Consider the following 10,472-nt stretch of genomic DNA (forward strand, 5'->3'; position numbering starts at 1 on the left):
CCGTGTATTATACACTTCAATTTCGGCCGTTCGGAAGGTCGACTTAGGACCTGTTTCTTTTTCTCCTGTTTTTCAATCACGCGTCCGAGCTCATTCGAGGACTCAACCTGTTCAATTTCAGTTTCAAATAACGAGCTTTAACACATTTTTCACGATAATCCGAGTTTTGGCGAATCTTTGGTTTGGCACACCGGCACCCCCAAATGTCTTCCGTTGGTGCTCAAACTTTGCGTGGCCGCTTTATCGACCCGAGGAACTTTCTATGTGATTTCGGTGAATTTTGTTCCGGGAACCCGGAATCCCAAAAACCGTGTATTTATACACTTCAATTTCAGCCGTTCGGAAGGTCGTACCGGTCCCTGTTTCTTTTTCTCCCTCTTTTTCAATCACGCGTCCGAGCTCATTTAAGGACTCAACCTGTTCGATTTCAGCCTCAAATAACGAGCTTTAACACATTTTTCACGATAATCCGAATATCGGCGAATGCTGGTTTGTGGCACACCGGCACCCCCAAATTTCTTCCGTTGGTGCTCAAACTTTGCGTGGCCGCTTTATCTCGACCCGAGGAGCTTTCTATGTGATTTCGGATAATTTTGTTCGGGACCCGGGATCCCCGAAAAACCGTGTATTATACACTTCAATTTCAGCCGTTCGGAAGGTCGTACCGGACCCTGTTTCTTTTTCTCCCTGTTTTTAAATCACGCATCCGAGCTCATTTAAGGACTCAACCCGTTCGATTCGACCTCAAATAACGAGCTTTAACACATTTTTCACGATAATCCGAGTTTCGCGAATGTCGGTTTGTGGCACACCGCACCCCAAATGTCTTCCGTTGGTGCTCAAACTTTGCGTGGCCGCTTTATCTGACCCGAGGAACTTTCTATGTGATTTTGCGGAGAATTTTGTTTAGGGACCCCGAATCTGAAAAACCGTGTATTATACACTTCAATTTCACCGTTCGGAAGGTCGTGACCGGTCTGTTTCTTTTTCTCCTCTTTTTCAATCACGCGTCCGAGCTCATTTAAGGACTCAACCTGTTCGATTTCAGCCTCAAATAACGAGCTTTAACACATTTTTCACGATAATCCGAATATCGGCGAATCTTGGGTTTGTGGCACACCGGCACCCCCAAATGTCTTTCGTTGGTGCTCAAACTTTGGGTGGCCGCTTTATCTGACCCGGGGAACTTTCTATGTGATTTCCGGATAATTTTGTTCCGGGACTCCGGAATCTCGAAAAACCGTGTATTATACACTTCAATTTCAGCCGTTCGGAAGGTCGACCGACCGTGTTTTCTTTCTCCTGTTTTTCAATCATGCGTCCGAGCTCATTTCAGGAATCAACCTGTTCGATTTCAGCCTCAAATAACGAGCTTTAACACATTTTTCACGATAATCCGAATTTCGGCGAATGTTGGTTTGTGGCACACCGGCACTCCCAAATGTCATCCGTTGGTGCTCAAACTTTGCGTGGCCGCTTTATCTGACCCGAGAAACTTTCTAAGTAATTTAGGTGAATTTGTTCCGGACCCGAATCTCGAAAACCGTGTATTATACACTTCAATTTAAGCCGTTCGGAAGGTCGTCGGACCGTGTTTTTTCTCCTGTTTTTCAATCACACGTCCGAGCTCATTTCAGGAATCAACCTATTCGATTTCAGCCTCAAATAACGAGCTTTAACACATTTTTCACGATAATCCGAGATTCGCGAATGCTTGTTTCAGGCACACCGGCACCCCCAAATGTCTTCCGTTGGTGCTCAAACTTTGCGTGGCCTCTTTATCGACCCGAGGAACTTTCTATGTGATTTCCGGATAATTTTGTTAGGGACCGAGAATCCCGAAAAACCGTGTATTATACACTTCAATTTCAGCCGTTCGGAAGGTCGTACCGGACCCTGTTTCTTTTTCTCCCTGTTTTTCAATCACGCGTCCGAGCTCATTTCAGGACTCAACCTGTTCAATTTCAGTTTCAAATAACGAGCTTTAACACATTTTTCACGATAATCCGAGTTTCGGCGAATGCTGGTTTCTGGCACACCGGCACCCACAAATGTCTTCCGTTGGTGCTCAAACTTTTCGTGGCCGCTTTATCTGACCCGAGGAACTTTCGATGTGATTACGAGAGAATTTTGTTCCGGGACCCCGGAATCCCGAAAAACCGTGTATTATTCACTTCAATTTAAGCCGTTGAATGAAGGTCGTGGGTCCACTGTTTCTTTTTCTCCCTCTTTTTAAATCACGCGTCCGAGCTCATTTAAGGACTCAACCTACTCGATTTCAGCCTCAAATAACGAGCTTTAACACATTTTTCACGATAATCCGAGTTTCGGCGAATGCTGGTTTGTGGCACACCGGCACCCCCAAATGTCTTCCGTTGGTGCTCAAACTTTGCGTGGCCGCTTTATCTGACCCGGGGAGCTTTCTATGTGATTTCCGGATAATTTTGTTAGGGACCGGAATCCTGAAAAACCGTGTATTATACACTTCAATTTGACCGTTCGGAAGGTAAACCGGACCCGTTTCTTTTTCTCCCTATTTTTCAATCACGCGTCCGAGCTCATTTAAGGACTCAACCTCGTTCAATTTCAGTTTCAAATAACGAGCTTTAACACATTTTTCACGATAATCCGAGTTTCGGCGAATCTTGGTTTGTGGTACACCGGCACCCCCAAATGTCTTCCGTTGGTGCTCAAACTTTGCGTGGCCGCTTTATCCGACCCGAGGAACTTTCTATGTGATTTCGGGGTGAATTTTGTTCCGGGACCCCTAATCCCAAAAACCGTGTATTATACACTTCATTTCAAATGCCGTTCGGAAGGTCGTACCGGTCCTGTTTCTTTTTCTCCCTCTTTTTCAATCACGCGTCCGAGCTCATTTAAGGACTCAACCGTTCGATTCAATTTGACCTCAAATAACGAGCTTTAACACATTTTTCACGATAATCCGAATATCGGCGAATCTTCGGTTTGTGGCACACCGGCACCCCCAAATTCTTCCGTTGGTGCTCAAACTTTGCGTGGCCGCTTTTTCGACCCCGAGGAGCTTTCTATGTGATTCCGGATAATTTTGTTCCGGACCTTGGATCCCAAAACCGTGTATTATACACTTCAATTTCAAATGCTCGGAAGGTCGAAATACGGTCCCTCGTTTCTTTTTCTCCTGTTTTTAAATCACATCCGAGCTCATTTAAGGGACTCAACCCGTTCGATTTCAGCCTCAAATAACGAGCTTTAACACATTTTTCACGATAATCCGAGTTTCGCGAATCTTGGTTTGTAGGCACACCGGCACCCCCAAATGTCTTCCGTTGGTGCTCAAACTTTGCGTGGCCGCTTTATCTCGACCCGAGAACTTTCTATGTGATTTCGGAGAATTTTGTTCAGGACCGGAATCCTGGCAAAAACCGTGTATTATACACTTCAATTTCGGCCCGTTCGGAAGGTCGACTGGTCCCCTGTTTCTTTTTCTCCTCTTTTTCAATCACGCGTCCGAGCTCATTTAAGAATCAACTGTTCGATTTCAGCCTCAAATAACGAGCTTTAACACATTTTTCACGATAATCCGAATATCGGCGAATCTTGGTTTGGGCACACCGCACCCCAAATGTCTTCCGTTGGTGCTCAAACTTTGCGTGGCCGCTTTATCGACCCGGGGAGCTTTCTATGTGATTTAGGATAATTTTGTTAGGGACCGGAATCTCAAAAACAAGTGTATTATACACTTCAATTTTGACCGTTCGGAAGGTCGTGCCGGACCGTGTTTCTTTTCTCCTCGTTTTTCAATCACGCGTCCGAGCTCATTTGAGAATCAACCATTCGATTTGACCTCAAATAACGAGCTTTAACACATTTTTCACGATAATCCGAATTTAGTTTAACGAATGTTGGTTTGTGGCACCCTCCAAATGTCATCCGTTGGTGCTCAAACTTTGCGTGGCCGCTTTATCTGACCCGAGGAACTTTCTAAGTGATTTCCGGTGAATTTTGTTAAGGACAGGAATCTCAAAAACCGTGTATTATACACTTCAATTTCGGCCGTTCGGAAGGTCGTGCGGACCCGTTGTTTTTTCTCCTTGTTTTTCAATCACGCGTCCGAGCTCATTTCAGGAATCAACCTGTTCGATTTCAGCCTCAAATAACGAGCTTTAACACATTTTTCACGATAATCCGAGATCCGCGAATGCTGGTTTGTGGCACACCGGCACCCCCAAATGTCTTCCGTTGGTGCTCAAACTTTGCGTGGCCTCTTTATCGACCCGAGGAACTTTCTATGTGATTTAGGATAATTTTGTTCAGGGACCGGAATCCCAGAAAAAAGTGTATTATACACTTCAATTTCGGCCGTTCGGAAGGTAACGGACCTGTTTCTTTTTCTCCCGTTTTTCAATCACGCGTCCGAGCTCATTTCGTGAATCAACTGTTCAATTTGATTTCAAATAACGAGCTTTAACACATTTTTCACGATAATCCGAGTTTCGGCGAATCTTGGTTTCTGGCACACCGGCACCCACAAATGTCTTCCGTTGGTGCTCAAACTTTCCGTGGCCGCTTTATCCGACCGAGGAACTTTCGATGTGATTACGGAGAATTTTGTTCGGGACCCGGAATCCAGAAAAACCGTGTATTATACACTTTAATTTAGTAGTTCGGAATGTCTTACCGGACCCTGTTTTTTTCTCCCTCTTTTTTTAAATCACGCGTCCGAGCTCATTTAAGGACTCAACCTACTCGATTTCAGCTTCAAATAACGAGCTTTAACACATTTTTCACGATAATTCGAGTTTCGGCGAATCTTGGTTTGGACAACACCAAGCACCCCCAAATGTCTTCCGTTGGTGCTCAAACTTTGCGTGGCCGCTTTATCCGACCCGAGGAACTTTCTATGTGATTTCAGGAGAATTTTGTTAAGGACCCCGGAATCCCAAAAACCGTGTATTATACACTTCAATTTCAGCCGTTCGGAAGGTCGTGAATGGACCTGTTTCTTTTTCTCCCTCTTTTTCAATCACGCGTCCGAGCTCATTTAAGGACTCAACTTTGTTCGATTTCACCTCAAATAACGAGCTTTAACACATTTTTCACGATAATCCGAATATCGGCGAATCTTTGGTTTTGGGCACACCAAGCACCCCCAAATGTCTTTCGTTGGTGCTCAAACTTTGCGTGGCCGCTTTATCCGACCCGGGAGCTTTCTATGTGATTTCGGATAATTTTGTTCGGGACCAGAATCTGAAAAAACCGTGTATTATACACTTCAATTTCAGCGGCCCGTTCGAAGGTCGCACGGACCGTGTTTCTTTTTCTCCCTGTTTTTCAATCACGCGTCCGAGCTCATTTGAGGAATCAACCTGTTCGATTTGAGCCTCAAATAACGAGCTTTAACACATTTTCACGATAATCCGAGTTTCGGCGAATCTTTGTTTGGCACAAGCACTCCCAAATGTCATCCGTTGGTGCTCAAACTTTGCGTACGCTTATCGACCGAGAAACTTTCTAAGTGATTTCCGGTGAATTTTGTTCCGGGACCCCGGAATCTCGAAAAACCATGTATTATACACTTCAATTTCAGCCGTTCGGAAGGTAAATGCAGGACCGTGTTTTTTTTCTCCTGTTTTTTTCAATCACGCGTCCGAGCTCATTTCAGGAATCAATCAACCTGTTCGATTTCAGCCTCAAATAACGAGCTTTAACACATTTTTCACGATAATCCGAGATTTAGCGAATGCTTGTTTGTGGCACACCGGCACCCCCAAATGTCTTTCGTTGGTGCTCAAACTTTGCGTGGCCTCTTTATCTGACCCGAGGAACTTTCTATGTGATTTCAGGATAATTTTGTTAAGGACCCCGAATCAGAAAAACCGTGTATTATACACTTCAATTCCAGCCGTTCGGAAGGTAAATCGGACCACGTTTCTTTTCTCCTGTTTTTTCAATCACGCGTCCGAGCTCATTTCGAGGAATCAACCTGTTCAATTTGGAGTTTCAAATAACGAGCTTTAACACATTTTTCACGATAATCCGAGTTTCGGCGAATCTTTGGTTTTGTACACCGCACCCACAAATGTCTTCCGTTGGTGCTCAAACTTTGCGTGGCCGCTTTATCGACCCGAGGAACTTTCGATGTGATTACGAGAGAATTTTGTTCAGGGACCCGAATCCCGAAAACCGTGTATTATTCACTTCAATTTAAGCCGTTCGAATGTCGTATTCAGGTCCTGTTTCTTTTTCTCCTCTTTTTTAAATCACGCGTCCGAGCTCATTTAAGGACTCAACCTACTCGATTTCAGCCTCAAATAACGAGCTTTAACACATTTTTCACGATAATCAGGAGTTTTGCGAATCTTTGGTTTGGTACACGGCACCCCCAAATGTCTTCCGTTGGTGCTCAAACTTTGCGTGGCCGCTTTATCGACCCGAGGGAGCTTTCTATGTGATTTCCGGATAATTTTGTTTTGGGACAAGGGATCCCAAAACCGTGTATTATACACTTCAATTTCACCGTTCGGAAGGTCGTAAATGCGGACCATTTCTTTTTCTCCTTGTTTTTCAATCACGCGTCCGAGCTCATTTCAGGACTCAACCTGTTCAATTTCAATTTCAAATAACGAGCTTTAACACATTTTTCACGATAATCCGAGTTTGGCGAATCTTTGGTTTGTGGCACACCGGCACCCCAAATGTCTTCCGTTGGTGCTCAAACTTTGCGTGGCCGCTTTTATCCGACCGAGGAACTTTCTATGTGATTTGGTGAATTTTGTTAAGGACCGGAATCCCAAAAACCGTGTATTATACACTTCAATTTCAACCGTTCGGAAGGTCGTACCGGTCAGGACCGTGTTTCTTTTTCTCCTCTTTTTTCAATCAGCGTCCGAGCTCATTTAAGGAATCAACCTGTTCGATTTCACCTCAAATAACGAGCTTTAACACATTTTTCACGATAATCCGAAGTTTCGGCGAATCTTTGGTTTGCCAGGCACACCGGCACCCCAAATTTCTTCCGTTGGTGCTCAAACTTTGCGTGGCCGCTTTATCTGACCCGAGGAGCTTTCTATGTGATTTCCGGATAATTTTGTTCGGGACCGAATCGAAAAACCGTGTATTATACACTTCAATTTCGGCCGTTCGGAAGGTCGAACGGACCCCTCGTTTCTTTTTCTCCTGTTTTTTAAATCACGCATCCGAGCTCATTTCGGGACTCAACTTTGTTCGATTTGACCTCAAATATGAGCTTTAACACATTTTCACGATAATCAGGAGTTCGGCGAATCTTTGGTTTGTGGCACACCGGCACCCCCAAATGTCTTCCGTTGGTGCTCAAACTTGCGTGGCCGCTTTATCGACCGGAACTTTCTATGTGATTTCGGAGAATTTTGTTCCGGGACCCGGAATCCCGAAAACCGTGTATTATACACTTCAATTTTCCGACGTTCGGAAGGTCGTACGGTCCTGTTTCTTTTTCTCCTGTTTTTCAATCACGCGTCGAGCTCATTTGAGGACTCAACCTGTTCAATTTCGTTTCAAATAACGAGCTTTAACACATTTTTCACGATAATTCGAGAGTTTAGCGAATCTTTGGTTTGTGGCACACCGGCACCCCAAATGTCTTCCGTTGGTGCTCAAACTTTGCGTGGCCGCTTTATCTGACCAGAGGAACTTTCTATGTGATTTCCGGTGAATTTTGTTCAAGGACGGAATCCCAAAAAGCAATGTATTATACACTTCAATTTGTACCGTTTGGAAGGTGTACGGACCTGTTTCTTTTTCTCCTCTTTTTCAATCAGCGTCCGAGCTCATTTAAGGACTCAACTTTGTTCGATTTGACCTCAAATAACGAGCTTTAACACATTTTTCACGATAATCAGGAATATCGGCAAAATCTTGGTTTCAGGCACACGGCAAGCACCCCAAATTCTTCCGTTGGTGCTCAAATTTGCGTGGCCGCTTTATCGACAGGAACTTTCTATGTGATTTCCGGATAATTTTGTTAAAGGGACCCGAATCCCGGAAAACCGTGTATTATACACTTCATTTTCAGCCGTTCGGAAGGTCGTGCGGACCTTTCTTTTTTTCCTTTTTTTCAATCACGCGTCCGAGCTCATTTGAGGAATCAACTTTTTGTTCAATTTCGATTTTTCAAATAACGAGCTTTAACACATTTTCACGATAATCGAGTTTCGGCGAATCTTTGGTTTGTAGCACACGGCACCCCAAATGTCTTCCGTTGGTGCTCAAACTTTGCGTGGCGCTTTATCTGACCCGAGGAACTTTCTATGTGATTTCCAGAGAATTTTATTCAGGGACAGGAATCCGAAAACCGTGTATTATACACTTCAATTTGCCCGTTGGAAGGTAAAGGTCGGACCTGTTTCTTTTTCCCTATGTTTTTAAATCACGCATCCGAGCTCATTTCAGGAATCAACATGTTCGATTTCAGACTCAAATAACGAGCTTTAACACATTTTCACGATAATCCGAGTTTAAATGAATGCTGGTTTGTGGCACACGGCACCCCCAAATGTCTTCCGTTGGTGCTCAAACTTTGCGTGGCCGCTTTATCTGACCCGAGGAACTTTCTATGTGATTTCGGTGAATTTTGTTCAGGACCGGAATCCCGGCAGTGTATTATACACTTCAATTTCAGCCGTTCGGAAGGTCGTACGGACCCTGTTTCTTTTTCTCCCTCTTTTTCAATCACGCGTCCGAGCTCATTTAAGGACTCATTCGATTTTGTTCGATTTGACCTCAAATAACGAGCTTTAACACATTTTCACGATAATCAGAGTTCGGCGAATCTTTTTGTAGCACACAGCACTCCCAAATGTCATCCGTTGGTGCTCAAACTTTGCGTGGCGCTTTATCGACCGAGGAACTTTCTAAGTGATTTCCGGTGAATTTTGTTCCGGGACCCCGGAATCTCGAAAAACCATGTATTATACACTTCAATTTGACCGTTAGGAAGGTGCGGTGTTGTTTTTTTTCTCCTTTTTCAATCTCGATTCCGAGCTCATTTGAGGAATCAACATTGATTTGAGAATCACTGATTCGATTTTGCCTCAAATACGGGCTTTAACATTTTCACGATAATCCAGGAGTTTCGGTGAATGCTTGTTTGGCACTAAGCACCCCCAAATGTCCCCGTTGGTGCTCAAACTTTTTGCCTCTTTATCGACCCGAGGAACTTTCTTGTGATTTCGGATAATTTTGTTCGGGATTCTAATCCCAAAAACCTGTGTTTACACTTCACGTTTCTATTCGGAAGTTATCATTAGGTCTGTTCTTTTTCTCCTTTTTACCAATCAGTTTAATTTTATACTCATATCTTAGTTAGTGTCTTACCATTTAGTTTACATCATTTTCATTATCATTTTCCACGATTAAGTTTAGTTTCTTTACATTTTAGTATGGCACCCCAAATTTCCGTTGGTGCTCAAACATTTTTCGAGCCATGACCAGGAATTTAATGTGATTAAACATGATAAAATAGATTAATAATTATAACTTTTCAATTTCAGACCCGTTCTATCACAGGTTTTTGATTTTTAATCTTTGCTCATTTAAGGAATCGGATTGATTAAGTTTGTTTAACGAGTTTTAACACATTTTTCACGATAATCGGAGTTTAAGCGAATCATGGTTTGTAACGGCACCCCCAAATGTCTTCCGTTGGTTCTCAAACTTTGCGTGGTTGATCTTTTCGTAACTTTCTTGATTTCCGGAGTAATTTTGTTAGGGAACAAGTTTATCAGTGATATATCAATTTATCTTTCGGAAAGTGTCCAGGACCCTTGTTTTTTTTCTCCCTGTTTTTCAATCGCAGAGCGTCGATAATTTGAGACATCATTATTGTTTTTAATCATCAAACAATCAAACTACCTCAAACATTTTTCGATAATCTTAAAAATCTTTGGTTTGCTAGCAATTCAAATGTAATTCCGTTGGTTCAAACTTTGCGTGGCCGCTTTCTACATTAACTTTCTATGTGATTTCGGATAATTTTTTCAGGGACCGGAATTTAAAAGTGTGATATACACTTCAATTTCGCCGTTCGGAAGGTCGTCTGCAGGACCTGTTTCTTTTTCTCCTCTTTTTTTCAATCACGCGTCCGAGCTCATTTAGGGACTCAACTTTGTTCGATTTTAGCCTCAAATACGAGCTTTAACACATTTTCACGATAATCAGAGTTTAGCGAATCTTTGGTTTGCACACCGGCACCCCCAAATGTCTTCCGTTGGTGCTCAAACTTTGCGTGGCGCTTTATCGACCAAGGAACTTTCTATGTGATTTCCGGAGAATTTTGTTCAGGGACCCGGAATCCGAAAAACCGTGTATTATACACTTCAATTTTGCCGTTCGGAAGGTAAATGCGGACCTGTTTCTTTTTCTCCCTTTTTCAATCACGCGTCGAGCTCATTTAAGGGAATCAACATTGATTTCGATTTTTCAATCAACCTATTGATTTCAAATAACGAGCT

Source organism: Silene latifolia, chromosome 2 (genome assembly GCF_048544455.1).
Source record: "Silene latifolia isolate original U9 population chromosome 2, ASM4854445v1, whole genome shotgun sequence".
Classification (NCBI taxonomy): Eukaryota; Viridiplantae; Streptophyta; class Magnoliopsida; order Caryophyllales; family Caryophyllaceae; genus Silene; species Silene latifolia.